This window comes from Diceros bicornis, chromosome 19 (assembly GCF_020826845.1).
Source record: "Diceros bicornis minor isolate mBicDic1 chromosome 19, mDicBic1.mat.cur, whole genome shotgun sequence".
Classification (NCBI taxonomy): domain Eukaryota; kingdom Metazoa; phylum Chordata; class Mammalia; order Perissodactyla; family Rhinocerotidae; genus Diceros; species Diceros bicornis.
This window is the reverse complement of record NC_080758.1, coordinates 57,999,219-58,015,932: the sequence shown is the minus strand read 5'-3', so window position 1 is coordinate 58,015,932 and position 16,714 is coordinate 57,999,219.

The following is a 16,714-nucleotide window of genomic DNA, read 5'->3' as shown; positions in this document are numbered from 1 at the left end:
AGTTATTTCACAAAGAACAAAACATATCTCATTTAAGAAATCACATTAGTGACCCAAAGAGAAGGCCCTCAACCTGTGGAATCTGATGTATCTCTGGGTTGACAGCATCAAATTGAGTTGAATTATCTGACGACTAGCTGGTATTCCAAGAATTGCTTGTTGGAGGTGTGGGGAACCCCCCACGTGTGAAAAAATGAATCTCAGAACACCATTTATGGGCATACACCCAAAATGATTGAATGCAGAGGTATAAAGACATAAATGTACACTTGTGTTCTTAACAGGATTATTCAAAATAGCCAGAAGCTGGAAGCAAACCTGGTGTCCATCAACAGATGAAGTGACAAAAAAAAAGTGGTGTATACAGACTGTGGAATACCATTCACCCTTAGAAAGGAAAAAATTCTGACACATGCTATGACAAGGACGAACCTTGAGGACTTTAATGCTAAGTGAAATAAAGCCAGCCACAAAAGGAAAAATACTGTATGATTCCACTCATATACGGTACTTAGAGTACTCAAATTCATAGGAATAGAAAGGAGAATGGTGTTTCCCAAGAGCAAGAGGGAGGGACAACAGGGAGTTGTTGCTTAATGAGCACAGAGTTTCAGTGCAAGGTGAAAATGGTTCTGTGGATGGTTGGAGGTTATGGCTACACAATAATGTGAATGTACTGCATGTCACTGAACTGTACACTTAAAAATGGTTAAAATGGTCAATTTTAGGTTATGCATATTTTATGACCATTTAAAAAAATTAATTATTTTCAACAAATGAACAAACACTAGCTACATGCAATAGCATGGATGAATATCACAACCAAAATGCTGCATAAAAGAAATTATATTCAAAAGGCTATATATTTTTTAATTCCATTTATATAAAATCCAAAAAAGAAACAAAACCGAGGTCTGGCTTCCAGTAATGGTGGAGTGGCTTGTTGAACTAACACTCTCACAGATAACAATGATAAAATCTGCACAAAATATTATATGTCTATATATAGAATCATGTATTTATATGTAATACACATATAATAAATGTGTATATGTGTGTATGCATAAATATCTTCCAAAAGCAAGCAGAACTGAGAGGGAGTCTTCCCTTAAATGATGGGAATTGCACCAGGAGATATTTGCAAGCTTGAGTCTTTTGCCTCAAAGCATTCTAAAATCTGTACATGGCACAGACGGGAAAAACTACAGTCTTACTTGTAATGTTAGAGGATGTATTTTGGGGCTAACAAAGTAGCTGGAAAGTTAAGGGAGAAATTCTGGAAGGGAGGGAGACACAAAGAGGAAAATCTCAAAATATGTATGTAAGTCTCCCCCCCACACACACACCAAATTGGCAGATCTTTGAACAACACCCATGCAGGGTAGGCTCCAGAAGGCCTAGTGTAAAAACAGCAGTTGGAAGATGAGAGAAGTGAATGAGGATTTCAGCTATGCCCACTGTAAAGGAGAGAAGATTGGAGTTTCAGTCCAGCCAAGTTAACTCCCTGCTAGAAAAATAACAACACTCTTCAAAGGAATACAATAGAATCCAGAGTCTCTATAACTATCATTCATGGTTTCCAGTACACAGTTTAAAAAGTCATGAGATTTGAAGAGATGGGAAAATGTAATCCATATATGACCAAAAGCAGGGAGTAGAAACTCTCCCCAAGGTGTTGCAATTATCTGACAAGGATAAGAAAGCAGCTATTATAAAGATGATCAAGGTGGCATGAAAAATATTCTCATAATGAATGAACATATCTGGAAACTCAGCAGAGAAATGGAAATTACAAAAAAGAACCAAATAGGAAGATAAAAAAAATGCTTTTGAGTTTACATGTACATTAGAAACAGTAAAAGAGGGCCGGCCCCGAGGCTTAGCGGTCAAGTATGCGTGCTCCACTGCTGGTGGCCCGGGGTTCGGATCCCGGACGCACACTGACGCACCGCTTCTCTTGCCATGCTGAGGCTGCATCCCACATACAGGAACTATAAGGATGTGCAGCTATGACATGGAACTATCTATTGGGGCTTTGGGGTGAAAAATAAATAAATTAATTAATTTAATTAAAAATAAAAAGGAACAGTAGAAGAAACATGTAGAGCAATAGAAATTATCCAGTCTGAACCAAAGAATGTAAAAATTTTGAAGAAAAATGAAGAGAGCCTTACTTGTGAGATGATTGAGTCCCCAGCAATGAGGGGAGAGACAGAAAAAATTAAATGAGGCAGAAAGGCAAATCAATAAGTAATAGCATACAACTTCCAAAATTTGGTAGAAAATCTAAAATTTTAGATCCAGGGAAGTCAGCAAACCCAGAAAATAAAATACAAAATAAAACCAGACCTGGGCACATGATAGTCAAGCTGCTAAAATCCAAAGATAAAAATAAAATCTTGAAAGCAGTCAGGAAAATACATATATAAAGGGGAAGACAATACATACAGGGAGAAATAATGTCAATGATGGATGATATATTATCAAAAACAAAAGAGACAAATCAACAACAAAATTACATCTTTCAAGTGTAGAAAGAAAAGCCAAAGGTCAACACAGGATTCTATATTTAGCAGATCTCACTTTCAAAAAGGAGGCAGAAGCCACAATAGTATTCTGCACACCTATTAGGTGGCTGAAATAAAAAATAAAATTGCAAATATCAAGTGCTGGTGAGGACAAGGAGCAACTAGAACTGGGAATGCAACATGATAGTTGCATTCGGATAACGGTTTAGCAGGTTCTTATAAAGTTAAACATACACTTATTATATGACTCAGATATCCCACTCCTAGGGATTTACTCAAGCAAATTGAAACTAATGTTTAAACAAGAATCTTTGGGTGAATCTTCATAACCATGTTATTCATAATTGCCACAAGCTGGAAATAAATTAAATGTCCTTCATCAGGTGAATGGAGAAAGAAACTGTGGTGAATTGGGACATTAGAATACTACTTGGCAATAAAAAGGATAAACTCTTGATTCACACAACAACATGGATGAATCTTGGCTGCATTTCTCTAAGTGAAGGAAGCACAATTCAAAAGGCTGTACAGTATATGATTTCATTTGTATGACTTTCTAGAATAGTCAGCATTACAGACATGAAAAATGATCAGTGGTTGCCAAGGGATGGAATGGGGGAAGGGGTTGACTACACAAGGACTGTATGAGAGAATTTTGAGGGGTGAGAAAAACAGCTCTGTATGCTACTGTGGAGGTGGATATATGACCATAAAGTTGTCAAAACCCACAGAACTGTACACTACAAAGAGTGAATTTTACTCTGCAAATTTTAAAAATCAGGATGCTGGGGAACTCAGATGAAATGCAGTGACAAATGAATCTCACTGTATTACAAGCATGTGACATAGCCACACATAATGGGTGGGGATGAAAGGTCCTGACCTAAGTTACTTGGGAAGACAGTGTTTTGATGGGATACTGTAAAACTAAAGTACTGTACACAAACACTGTACTCTAGGTGGTAAATTTGTTTTTCATAAGGGTATGGATTAGCAATTCTGAAACTGGTTGACACATTAGTAAATATATTGTAGCTAACTGGAGTTAAGTTTCTCACTGTTGGTGAAAGAAGTTAAAAATAAACAAAAGGAGAATGCTAGAATAAACTCTGTGGTGTTGGATAGGAGTTGGAAGTATCAGTATGAAACCGTGTCTCTTCTAATATATCTATCCAGATAGATGAATAGATTGATATGTTGGTAGATTGATATATAGATGTGTATACCTGAGTTTATATTCATACATACGTTTCCAGGCTCTGCTGAGAGGGTCCAGAAGCAGTGACACTCTAGTATCAATGAGCACACTTAGCTCCCAGATCTTGGTTTCTAAATATCATTCTCCAATAAAAAGAACCAGGTTTCCTTGGAGAAATGGCTAATTCTAGGGCTGGAGATGGGAAATACAATATGAGCCTGGACCATCTTGTAGTGCCAGAAAGTAGAAAAGTGCTTTAAATAAAACACAGCAAATGATGAGATGTGTCAAAAGGAATCAATCTGAAAGATTTCTCAATGGCTCAAGCTGGAAAACTGTGAGCAACATAATAAATAATGGTAGCATTGGATTATTACACAGAGAATAAAATAAATATCCATGAGTCTATACTGACATAAAATAGATTAAATAAGAAAGGAAGAAAGAAACAGGAATAAAAAAGAATAAGAGAAAGAAAGGAAGAAGGACGGGAGAAGGAGGGAGGGAATCTTCCTCACAGAATTCCAAATAATAAATGTGGCTGGATAGCATGAAATAGAAAATCGCCACTAGAACACCACAGTAATAATTATTGTGGGTTAGGCTGACTGATGAATGCAAAAACTGTGGGTGAAACTTTAAAAAAAAAAAATTTGCAGAGCCTCAAATCATCTGCCTCAAACTACATAACGTTTTTCTGTTAATTACTTTAAAAACCTATGACTGTTGAAAGCAAAAATTATAACACTGTATTGTGGGATTTATAACATGGGATGATATAAAATTTATGACAACAATAGCACAAAGGACAGACAGAGGTAAATGGAACTGTTCTATAGCAAGTCTTCCATATTTTACATTGATTAAACTGGTGCACTATTAAGTCTAGGTAGGCTGTGATACGTTAAAGATGCATATTGTAATCTGGACCAACCACCAAAAATGCAAAGGTGTGTCACTTAAATGCTAATAAAGGAATTAAACAGTATACAAAAATGGTTTGTACAAAAATGTTTGCAGGAGATGACCTGCACGTCCCCAGGAGGAAGAAGAGCCCACTGCGGGGCATCCTCAGAGCAGAACGCCCTCAGCTGTGCCGAGGAGCAAACGCTGACACACACATGTTGGGAGAGACTCATCAACCTCATGCTGAGGGAAGCAAGCTGGACAGAAAACAATACAAGTGGGATGATTTCAGCCAAGATGAACCTATGCTGAAAAAACCAGAACAGTGGTTGCCTCGGGGGAAGGAAAAAATTGCCTAGGAAGGAAGAGGAAGGGGTTTTCTGGGGGTGATGGAAATATCCTAGTCTTAAAGGTGTGAAGGTTATATGGGTATGTTTATTTGCCAAAAATGTAAGGTTGAGATTTGTGCCTTTCAGTGTGCGTACTTCTTACACCCCCACACACACAAAGGACTAAAAGAATAATAAAGTGAGGTGGGAATGGGATGGAGTGTGGAAGAAACAAAAATGCCAGATGATTAGTAGTTGTTGAAGCTGGGTGACAAGCCTACTATGCTGTTTTGTTTATTTTGTATATTGTTTAAATTGTTCTGTAATAAAACACTTGTATAAGAAGACAAACTCAATATATAGTGTTCGCTGGTAAGATGTCAGCTACCTTTGGGGAGGAAGGAGGGAGAAAGGGATTGTTGGGACCTGAGTGAAGCTGGTGTTAGTTCTTGGTCACACAAGTGTGTTCACTTTGTAATAATTCTTTGAGGTTTACATGGATGACTTCTGCATATATTTCTACACGCATGTTATACATCAATAAACATTTTAAATCTGGCATATTTGCAAAAAGATCCTAACTCAATATCTCAGGATAACAGCAGTGTTTTGTTTTAAAGTGGAACACGTTCACTCATGACATCATCAGATGGATTTTAATACTCCCAAGTATCTAGTAATGCCCTCACCCTTGAGTGGCCCCCCGGGTCGTTCCATTTTTGCTTCAATTTGGCAAGTGGTATGGCTTTGAGTTTTTATGATGGGTATGGACCCTTAAGGTGGGTGGGTTCCAAGGGGAGGATCTCTGCAGCGACCCTGATCACGGGGTCCAGAGGGAAGATCATGGCAGGCTGGATGGATGCAGGGGATGGTAGGACAGATGGCCTTGAAAAGGCAAATTCCAGGATCCCATGCACCCGGTATTTCCATTTTAGATATTGAATTTACATTTCAAATACTGGCCAGGGAGCGTCCACCAGGGCTGCAAGCATTCTCAGCAATAGCCAGGCTGGTGATCCCCACTCCTACCTGAGTACTGGCCTCAAAGGATGCAGCCCAACCACACAGCAAATACTCTGGGGGGTGGGCAAGGCATGTAGAGTTGGCATCGTACAGAGAAGAGGCGGGGTAGAAGGTGGGGTGTAGAAGCATAGGGGCGTGGGCCAGGGGTGGAGGGAGAGGTGGGAGTTGGGTCCCCTAGCTGTGCATGCTGAGTGCTTTTGTCTCTTAACCATTCCTGGCTGGGAGCTTGAAGGACTGCAGAACTACAACTCCCAAGTTGCTCTGGGCACGGGGCTGTGCCTAGCCCTGGGGGGAGGAGCAGGGCGGTGAAGGCTTGCCTGAGGGCCAAACAGCCATTGACTCAGGACTCTGGTCCTGCACCGGCTCCAACTGGACTGAGTACCAGAGGGATGTGACGGGACGAGAGGGACCAGGGAGTCTGGGTGTGGCAGTTGCATGGGCAGCCGCGGGCCTGCAGCGTGCAACTGCTTTTGTCCAAAATTGAAGCTGGACTCGTGCCTCTTCTCCACCGCCTCCCTCCTTTGCTTGATTCCTCCTCCCCCCTGTGTGCCTGTGGGTCTTTCCACAGCCTCTTACCTAGTCCAGGGCCAGGTGCTTCTCTAAACTGCTTATGGGAGCTGGTTTGACATCCCAGAAACTTTCCAGTTTGCCTGCTGCCCTCTGCCTTCTCCAGCCAAAGTGCCATCATTTCATCAGCTTTTGGGAGACATTCGCCCTTGTGGCCCCTCTTGAAAGCACAACTTAAGAGCTTTGTAGGGTGGTAACATTGGCTGTTGCTTGCCTTTTTTGCAGATGTGGAAGTTGAGGCATCTGTGAGGTTAATCACTGTTTTCCCCAGGATCCGCTAAGAGCAGAGGAGAACAAATCAATTCCCAGGCAAGTATCTAGTAGGCCATTTTCACCAACCCATTCCAGTGCAGAGGCCTCCTAAACAGCACCGTTAAGATGAGAATAGCTTAAGTATTTTGCTCTTTAGATTAATCACCTAATCTCAGCTCAGTCCTGAGTGGCCAGTCTCTCAGGGACAGGGCTGGCGACTCTGATCCCTCAGGAAGAGATTGGTGGTCCAGCTTTGGGAGAGGGATGTTCATGGTAGACAGCACCTGGGCAACATTTGAAACCCGTCAGCTTTAACATCTCTGCTTTGGATTCAGGCAAGGTTCCCGGATAAACATGCCTAGGGACAGTCAGATGTACCGTATTCTTTAAAAATTGATTACAGCAGTGAAAAGAACAGAACATTAGATATCCTGCTCATTTGCAAAAGATAAAATGCAAGCAAGACTTTCTTGTTAATTTTTTTCTGCTCATTCTCTTGGCTGTACTGTACGCTTGAATGCAGAAACAAAAAACTTGAATTGCCATATTCTCTTTTCCTGAGATTGGTAAATTAACTTAAAAGTCTTATTGAAACCTATGGAGGAATGATTAGCTGTTTTCCTGATTTATGTCATCCTTAAAAGTCTGGGCATTGAGCTAAATGAAAACAAGTCCTTGTTTATATTACACATCCCAATAGGTTACATTTCTGATTACTGAATGTGGAATATTATCAAAACAACTGGAAAACCTGATCATGGAAACTAGACCCTGTCACTTTGTCAAGAATTTGCCTCTTTATGAATTAATGACACATGAATTCTTTAACGTTTTTTTAAAGAAAGGATGAGAAACTCTGCAGTGTCTCTGAATGTGGCAAGATGGGGAATTATCATTAGACCACATCCTCGGGTTCTTCTCTCCTGTTCAACAGGCCCGGGTGATAGTCCGTGTTGTCAGGTGCAACGCCGCTCCCCCAGCCCCCAGTGTTCCATCCTACTCTGGCCTGTGACCTCTTCAGGGGGTTCTGATGACACTCGTCCACAAGTGTTGGAAGGAGACATTGTAACATGAGGATATTCCTTATCTTGAAACAAGGATTAATGGAGAGGAAAGTCTCTGGGTCTGTGTGCTCCAAAGAACTGCTGTTGGAGTGTGGCTTCAGTCACCACTGTGCTCCCAGCAGTCCCCACAATGGCTGCCTCAGACATTTGATCTTCTGGTGCAACCACAGAAGCTGTTGACAGAGCTGGGCGCTCGTCGTGGTGAAGTGTCTTCCATCAGATTTTGTGGCTCTGACCCTCCTCTGCTCACCCCCTTCCCATTCCTAACTGCTGCATTGATTGCTTTGTAGTTGTTTCCTAGGAGCCACTGTGTGTAACTGGATTTCACAGTGTCTTTAGGGACCCACCCTCACTACACGAGTCACTGTACAACAGCCACTTATCCTGGTGTAGCCCATGTTCATCCTCTAAAGTGGAGCTGTGAAGAACCCTGCTTACTCGGAGCTCCTTTCATTCTCATGCTGCTGGGGCTGCTTACGAAGCTGGGCATCTCGTCTTTGGTCTCATCACATTATTCTTTTCATCGATTATTCTGAAGTAGGATACGACTTTGTTAATAATGTGACACTGGCTGTCACAGGCACTTCTATGTATCTTCCCCAACAGCTCTGTGAAGTAGACCTGTGATCCCCATTTTACAGGGGGGACACTGAGACAGTTTCTTGGTGCATTTTGAGTCTCCACCTGGAGCTCCGCCTCTCAGGTGTGTGCACTTAGCAGGTGTTCCACTTCGTCCCTCTCTGCCAGCCGCCCCAAAGGCACACGGCCCATCCTGAGTCCATTGTCTGATTGTTGGCAGTCACCCTGCACAAACAGGCCCTGGGTGGGGAGTGGACTAGCAGGGCGTGGTTGTCCGGACTACCCTGGGCAGATTCTATGTTTATTGCGAGAGCTGGAGCAGTGGAAGATACTGACCGTCACTCGCCTGGAAGGTTTCTTATGGAGAAATACTCCACTGACTTTCTGCAGGTGTCGTGTCTTCTTTGTCTTCCTTGCTCCTCTGGGCTTTCTCCTACAGCCCATGCTGTGCAGTAACATAGAGAACAGAGACTGGTGAACATCATACTGTTGCCCTGCACCAAACGGTCACATCACTCATTTTTCTAATTATGAAAGAATTACATACTTTGTAAAAAAAGTCAAATTATACAGATCTATGTAGAGTAAAGTGAAACCTTCCCCTTCCATCCCCTTCCCTGCAAACTCACTCCCCTACTCAGAAGGAAGTATTGTTAAGAGGTTGCAGCTTATTCTTCTGGACATTTCCAATGAATTTATAAATACACATAAAGTTTTTTTAACATAAATTACATAACTACATCGTTTTTCAACTTGCTGTTTCCCAAACCATATATCATAGATGTCTCTCCTTATCAGTATACGTCACTCTAACTTAGCTGTTTAGAAGTTTTGGAGCTACTCCAAAGAACAGGAATACCACGATCTGTTTATTTCTTCTTTGATAGAGATGGGGTTATTTCCAGTTTCACTATTATACATAATGCTGCAGTAAGATCCTTGTATGGAATTTATTACACTGCTACTCAACTGCTCAATTTGCTTTGTTCCCTTTTAGTCAGAGACTATGATATATTTGTAACAATTTTATGGGAATTATTTTATAGGGAAATTAATTTTATCTCTGAATAAAGACATTTATGGGGAAACTTGACTTCAAGGTCAACCATCTCAGTATTCTGGAGAAAAATCATGAAACTTAGAAGGTATTATGCTTGCTGCATCACATTCTAACAAGTCAGATTAACAATTTAAAGTTGCATGTTTGAGCTGGCCCGGTGGCGCAAGCGGTTAATTGCGCGGGCTCCGCTGCGGCGGCCCGGGGTTCGCGGAGGCCCGAGGTTTGCAGGTTCGGATCCCGGGCACTCACCGACGCACTGCTTGTCAAGCCATGCTGTGGCGGCATCCCATATAAAGTGGAGGAAGATGGGCATGGATGTTAGCCCACGGCTAGTCTTCCTCAGCAAAAAGAGGAGGATTGTCATATGTTAGCTCAGGGCAGATCTTCCTCACAAAACAAAAATAAAACAAAATAAATAAAGTTGAATGTTTGTATAGCATCTACAGTCTTTGTTCAGAAGAAGGATGACTTTATCTTGTCTTGAAAACTTCTGACTCCACGGGCTCTCAGTTGGGCTTCAGAGAGGATAAGATGTTGGTGTTGTATCTGTTTCTCTTCAGCTGTAGGCTGCATCATCTAAAGATCATAGAATTGAACATGGTCCAATCGATATATACGATTTGGGTCAAAAATTCAAAGTAATGAACCCAAGATAAGAATCTATAACTTTGGATCTTAATGAAGAATTTCCTTTGATATCCTCAAGTCTCTGTGATTACTAGTAAAAACTCACCTATGGATGAAGAGATGTGGTTCTGCTGGCAATGTCTGGCTTGAACATCCATAGTTAAGGCTGCCACATCCCTAGGTAGATTAGACTTGACCTCTCTACGACCTCTGCCCTTGTTCCTTGACCTGGGAAAAATAAGAATTAAAAAAAACTGTTGTTACTAGCACTGAATGCTAGAAATGCCCATTAAAGAGTGAGTTTGATTTGGTAAACCAAAGGGAGTACATGCAGAACAAAGTCTTTAATATCTATGAAATTTCAAAAAGTTCTAATTTTTTTAAATGTAACTTTATTTTTGCAACAATGCAAAATGTATATATACGAATGAAATATCCCTCTGTTCATTTCTTAAGTTGTTTCCATTGATTTGATGGATTTATCCTCTAATCAGGATTCCAAGTGTGAAAGAACATCTTGGTCTTGCAAAGAAAAGAAGCCATTGATATTTGATTTTCTTTTAGCTCGGCATCCTACAGGTTTGAGGAATAAATTATCATGTAATGATACAATGATTCTGAAAGCTAATTGTTAATTAGAGGGGTGTACGGGATGATTGAATGGTGGTTCATCCCCACGGTCAGGGGTATTGTACACATGGATATGTAAACACGATTTAGGAGGCTGCTTCAGCCCTGTGACATCCCAGAGAAACACAGTGCAGGAGGATATAGGGGCATAGCCGTCTGCCTCGATCTCCTGGGTTACATGCAGATCCAGAGGTCTTGACAGTGGCTTCAGAGCAGCTAACTTTTGTCTATTTCTCCCCTTCCTTCTCTCCAGCTTATCTCAAACAGTCCTGACTATCATGTTTTAAAGTAAGACCAATTATAGTTATTTACATGAGCTTCTTGTTCATTATTGCAGAGTAATAATCAGGGATACCATTAAATATCATTTAATCTACCTAATTAAATTTGTTGTACCTTTTAATTGATTAGAACACTAAAGTTAGTTCAGAGTTTGATATTCACCAAGTGTGTTAATCTGCTTACAACTGCCATGTGCCTCACTCCTCTTAGAAGTGTATCTTTGGCCCATCACAAGATTTTAATGACTCAAATCACCATAAATTAAGATAATGCACTGTCTTTTTGATGACCGGGAGGCACATGGGTCCATTTTGGAAATATGCCCATCTGTCTTTGCTCCCCATGGGAAGTTTCTGGTCACTAGGTCTCCAGGTGGCTTGCACAAGCCCTAGGTCTGTAATAGCTTGGTGCCTCTCCTTCTACTTGGGGTAGAAATAAAAGAGATTAGAGAGACTTATTAAAGTTTTGGTTGCATGAAGTCTTCTATGAAGACCATCCATGAATATTGTTCTGGATAGCTCTCTGTTCCTAAGACTACTAGTTATTTTAAGGGCTTGTCGGGAACTGTGAAAGGTTTGATGTTTTACCTTACGTGCAAACCAATTAGTTAGCCTACAATGGTCTTACAGATGCTGGCAAAAGTCAGGAGTCCCATGCCTCAGAGACAAAGGACTTAATGACACAACAATAGCAGTGGCCAGAGTATCAGCATTTGCACCGGTTCACTAAATCTCACTTCCTACAGGGTGATACACAGTGGGCCAGGTGACATGCAGAGGGTTGCAAGATCTCAGAGCCTAAGGAATTCAAATCTTTGATAACGGGCAGGATGTCTGCTAACCTTTGCCCTGGGGGGTGTTATTTTTATTATACTGGACAGTAAGCAAGCCTGCCCTTTGCTCCAGAGGAGGCCACTATTTCTATCTTCCAAGGCTGACAGCTCTACACACATCCTTGAAAAGATAGCCTGGTTTTACTGGCTTTCAAAGATAAACTTGAATGAGACTTGATCATCATTCAGTTCTTCTGTTTACTTTATTGGGATTGTCCAAATATGCTCTTTTCTCTATAAAGTTCACTAACTTTATTCATACATAAGAGATGCTTTTCTTTTTATTTATTAAGTTGAAATTTTCTTATTAGAGAAAATGATGAAACTATTATGGGTTGGATGTGAAAGTATGTTTTTCCAGGAAAAATGTGAGAGTAGATCGGTGCTCGCAGAACTTTGCCAAAAGGAGCTGATAGCAACTTAAATGATTTTAATTTGAATACTGTTTTATACAACTTTCTTCCATTTACTTCATCCTCTCTGCTTCCTGTAATTCCCATATGAGAATGGGGCAGTTTCAGGGATTCACTGAATTCATATACAGTATTCAAATGGTTTTGTCTGTTGTGTTTTTTTAATTGAGATAAAGTTGACATACAACATTAAATTAGTTTCAGCGGGATGACATAATGATTCAATGTTTGTATATATGTTGAAATGATGACCACAATAAGTCCAGTTAACATCTGTCCCCATATAGAGTTACAAATTTTTTCTCTTGTGATGAGGATATGGCATATTTCAAGGTGCAGAAGAATCAACGATTATGTCATACTTTTCCATATACAGCTTGATGAATTTGGACATAAGCATACACCCTTGAGACTGTCACCACCATCAAGGCTACAAACATATCCATCATCTCCCAAAGTTTTCTCTCACCTCCTTTATTACTATTATTCTCTGGTAAGAACTCTTAATATCTACTCTATTAGCAAATGTAGCTAATATGTATGCATGTAGCGCATGCAATACAGTCTTGTTAGCTGTAGGCACTATGCCTTATCCTAGATTTCCAGAACTTATTTATCTTGATAACTGAATCTTTGTATCTTTGAACATTAGCTCCCCATTTCTCCATCTCCCCAGCCCCTGGCAACCACCATTCTAACCTCTGCTTGTGTGAGTTTGACTATTCTAGATTCCACAAATAAGGAAATATTTGCCTTTCTCTGTCTGCCTTATTTCACTTAGCACAATGTCTTCTAGGTGCATTCATGTTGTCAAAAATAGCAGCAATTTCTTCTTTTTTCAATGTTGACGAATATTCTATTTCTTTATCCATTCATCCATCAGTGACGTTTAGGTTACTTCCACATCTTGGCTATTGCGAATTTGCTGCAATGAACATTAGAGGGCAGGTATCTCTTTGAGACCCTGATTTCAAATCCTGTGGCTGTATACCAGAAGTGGGATTGCTGGATCATAGGCTAGTTTTCATTTTTGGAGGAAATTCCATACTGTTTTCCATAATGGCTGTATTAGTTTACATTCCGACGAGGTTTCCTTTTCTCCACATCCTCACCAACATTTGTCATCTTTAGTTATTTTGATAATCGCCATCATAACAGGTGTGAAATGATAGTTCATTGTGGTTTTGATTTGCATTCCCTGATTTGTGATGCTGAACACCGTTTCATACACCTGTTGGCCACCTGTATGTCTTCACTGGAAAAATTTTACTCTGGTGCATTGACCATTTTTTAAATTGATTTGTCTTTTTGTTTTTGAGCCAAACAAAAAAAGAGAACAAAATTTCCAGGCATTATGGGTGCTTTCCTGTTGATGCAGATGGCTTTGTATTTACAGTGGTACAAAAAGATCATGTTTCGTGCTTTTTCTTCAGCTTGTCATAAGACCAGCAGTAGCTGTGGCATGGCAGATAATCGAGATCTTCTGGGTTTGAAGGTTTGCAAAATAAATGAGTGGTAAGGAATTTTTTATTTTTCCAAGGAAATTATTGTGATCATAGTCCATGGAATCTAGGATTGATAGGTGTAGGAGAAAATTAAGGTGAGAATCGTTGATCTGGCATTACTACTGATATTGAGGGACAGCTATCTACTGTATGACTGTTTGAATAAAAATATTAAAGATCAGGAATTTGTGGTGAGTGAATATGTTTTCTGAATTATTTACTTTTGAACATAACCATTTGGATTATGTGAACATCTGGGATATGGGAGTAAGTTGCTAACAGGGGGTGGTTGATAACGTCACTATTGATTTAATCTCTATGAACACCAAGTGGTCAATGGATTAAGCAAATGAGTAGACAGAAAACACAGAAATGGTAAGATTTGGGATTTAGTAAAGGACTGGGGACTGACTGTCCTGAGAGGGAGTGCCAGGACTTGTGGGGTTGATAGTGACAAGGAAAAGAAGAGAATAGAATTACACTCAAAAAAGGAGGGCGTGTTAACGGGATGGAGGGGGAAATGATCTGGAGGAGCCTTGAGTTTGACCTTGAGCTTTCTCTTCTTGATGCAAATCTGCCTGATGACATCCCAGGACACAGGTCAGATCTATCCCCAGAGGATAGAGGGAGGGTGGAAGTACAAAACAGCCAGGATAATTGTCCTAAAAAGGCAGGCCTCCTTTATCATTTGGCCCAGTTTCATGATTTGTTTTTATAGGGTAAGAGGAAAAGAAGGATGATAAGTCACGTCTTCACAGGAGAAGCAGCGTAACTGTGGGAACCAGTCCAAACCAAAGCCTGGTTTAAGCATTTCCATTCTTTTGAGGATGTCCAGTGACATATTCAAGAGGCCTGTTACTAGAATCCCATCCCATCCTGGCAATGACTGGTGTCTGAGGGGACAACTTGGACCAGCCCCACCAGATCTGCTGGCCCGAGAGACCGCAAGGACTCCAGGCCTGGAGCAGCGCAGGACAACTCGTAAGTCCTTTCAATCTTGCCAAAACGTTGCAAAAACTTGCACCTAGTCACACAGGTGAATCCCTGCCAGGTGTGCTCGCAGATGGTCTGCATTCCAGGTCCCATGCCCACTCCTGCTGGAATTCAGATTTGGCAGAGATGATTCCAGGAACTGATCTGTGCATTCCACAGCTCCACTGTGGAGGTATCAGGAAGGAGGAAAGGGCAGTGAAGAGCACAGGAGCGAGACTGGTGATAGCACTGATGGCGGAAAGACTTGCTAGCGAGGCAGAGAAAGTGAGGGTCTAAGAAGGCCGTCCTGACAGCAGATGAAATGGAACAGGCACCTCAGTGAGGTCTCTTGGCAGCATCCCTAATGTTTCCTTGCTTTGAGCTCTTGAAACTTTAAAATATATCGATACTTTTCTTTTATTAAACTCTGCTTCGAGACATAGAAAATATAGACAACAGTTTCTTTCTGAGGTGAGAGGTTGAGTTTCAGGTGAGGAGAGAAAGATCTTCCTTTTTCATGCTGTTCTCTCATTTTCCTTTACTATGTATGTTATTTATTTGTACTTTAATGTCAGCAGCGAATTATCAACGTCACGGGGTGATTCAGTTTTTCCCCTCACAATCACAGTAAAACCTACTAAAAGTGGATTCTTATTTTTGTATAATATTCCAATAGATTCCAAAATATTATTTCAAACGCACTTTTATGTCTATGTTCTCAAATTAGATATTTACTTCTAGGTCTCCATTTTTCTGTTCTCTGTTGCATGCCAATTCAGAGTTGCATCTAAGGAAATACCAGATTTCCCTCAGTTTTTTAGATCCATATGTGTTGGAAATTTGATTCATGGAAATGGACATGGCAGTTGGGGGATCGTGCTATTAACAAAAGAAATCTTTTCAGCATCAGTAATGCTGAAAGAAACCACTGCTTGTTGGGATTTAATTGTTTATTTGAGGGATCAAGCTTTCACTGTTGGTACTTCTCTTTCTCTTTGGAGGGAAAATACAGCCTTCCCAGTCTTTCCATTACCAAATCACATTCCCTGGTGGCTGTGCCATGTCAGGAAGGGCTTGGGATGACGGGAACCAAGATTCATCTTCAGCTTCTGGTTGTCCTGAGAAGGCTTCCCTGGCAGAGTGCAGCCTGTGTGTCTGGGTGAAACTTGCAGCCATCAGAAAGAAGGGGACAATTCACAAGTGCGAAGCGATTCATCTGTCCCTTGTCTTACAGGGTGTTCCCAAGTGATGAGGTTCAAAATGCCACTTGGTATCCCTTTGAAAGCTCCTAGTCATGGGGTGGGTTCTCTGTGCGAGGTCAGAGCAGTGTCTGTTCACCACCAGATAGGAAGCATTTTAGTATTTTAATTGGTAAGTCTGTGTTCATGCATGTCCATAGACCATCAGTTCAGTGGCATTCCCTGCTGGAGCCCCCCACACCCCTATCATGCTTCATCTTTCAAAGCTTCAAACAGTGTTCACACCCCAGCAGGTGGTGGTAATGTAACCACAGCACAGGACTGGGGACAAGAACACAACCACCGAAGGGCGACACAGTTTAAGGGCTTGGGCCCAATTGCCCCATTTGGACGAGTTAGTAACACCAACACTTAGTGTGTAAACTGGAGGATTGTCCAAGATCATGGACCTCAGAATGACACGGGCTCAGAAGTCACCTTGGACAGCAAGGGACAGTGTGAGGTCACTCACTGGCTAGGATTATAGTCGCTTCTACTGGCAAAGTGGAGCTCACCGGGGATCCATCAGGACAAACGAGGCAGGAGGCTTGGGGCCTTCTGGGGAATGTCTGCCCTAAAGGGAATTGCATAAGGAAGGCAGGGGTGCTGAGAATCCTAGTTGACAGGGAGCAGTCATGTTTATGGAACGAGGCCCAGCAGTAGCCTTAAAAGCTGCATCACAAATCTTTCCACCTGGATACAAAACAAG